Source organism: Drosophila miranda (genome assembly GCF_003369915.1).
Source record: "Drosophila miranda strain MSH22 chromosome Y unlocalized genomic scaffold, D.miranda_PacBio2.1 Contig_Y2_pilon, whole genome shotgun sequence".
Classification (NCBI taxonomy): domain Eukaryota; kingdom Metazoa; phylum Arthropoda; class Insecta; order Diptera; family Drosophilidae; genus Drosophila; species Drosophila miranda.
This window is the reverse complement of record NW_022881614.1, coordinates 9,203,711-9,204,841: the sequence shown is the minus strand read 5'-3', so window position 1 is coordinate 9,204,841 and position 1,131 is coordinate 9,203,711. Positions and strand designations below refer to the sequence as shown.

Here is a 1,131-nt window from a genome sequence, read left to right as displayed (position 1 = left end):
TATGGGGGTAGCGACATATCTCCGACGACATATCCGACATATAAAGCGACATACCTCCGCGCGGAGATATGTCGTCTCAAAACGTCATAACTCCGCGCGGAGATATGTCGTTTGTGGAACGGCGGAGATATGTCGTTTCAAAACGTCATATCTCCGCGCGGAGATATGTCGTTTGTGACACGGCGGAGATATGTCGTTTCGAAACGACAGCATTTTTGACAGCATTTCATTTTATAACATGATTTTATTGAAATTAAAAAATGTGCAATAGTCCAAATACACAGAAATCATAATAGCAGTTTTCTTAAATTTTGTCGTTCTTAACTTACACAAGTTAATTATAAATAAAAACATTACGTATGGCCTCTTCGACTTCTCGGTTGCAACTTGGACATTTTGGCTTTATATTTTCATTTTCTTCCAAGTCGTTTTTTGCTTGGTTGTGGGCCACAATTTGATCCCAACATGTACCACAAATGTTTACGTGATTGCACGGGCGCAACAACACAGACTTTGGGTTACATAGGCACACATTGCATGGATTCATTTGAACCAATGATTTATCAGATGACTGACTTGAATGAGAAGCATTCGATGAAAGTGACGATGTGGAAGATTTCAAAGAAGTCCTGCTTTGAAAAGCGGTCAGCTAAGGAAACAGTGCATGTCAGAAATCCCTGTATATCTATTTCACCTCTTTTAAAAAGATCCATTGCGTCCATTATTTTTTTTGAGCGATCCTGAGAACAAAAATAATTAAGCTAACATATTATTTTGAACGATTAACTTAAAATTTATTAAACTTACACGTAATTTCTTCTTTTGTGTCTGATTTCCATTACCACCATTTTGAAAGAGTAAAGCAAACTCGTGACTTTTTTCATATTCTGCATCAATAAGACATTGAACAAATTTAAAAAAGTGCCCATTTGGCCGAATTTTATTTCCGAAATTCAAATTATAAGCTTCTACTGAGCTCGTGCTTCTAGTTGACCTCTTAAACACGGATATGCTTTTTGGTCCCTCTTATAAAATTAGGGTTACAAATTAATAAGTAAAATACAACTCAATTATTAAACAATAAATAAAATATACCTTTTTAAGCCACTGTCTATTAAAATATTTTAAAAA

The 1,131-nt window shown here is 35.1% G+C and overlaps 1 long non-coding RNA gene across 1 annotated transcript; it reads right to left on the bottom strand.

The window, feature by feature from the left end:
* Positions 1 to 445: 445 nt before the first annotated feature.
* Positions 446 to 880, bottom strand: LOC117193380. Its single transcript, XR_004474582.1, has 2 exons — positions 808 to 880; positions 446 to 740 (listed from the first exon to the last, which is right to left on the bottom strand). It is a non-coding gene; the product is annotated as an uncharacterized LOC117193380 (long non-coding RNA).
* Between the last annotated feature and the right edge of the window lie 251 nt (positions 881 to 1,131).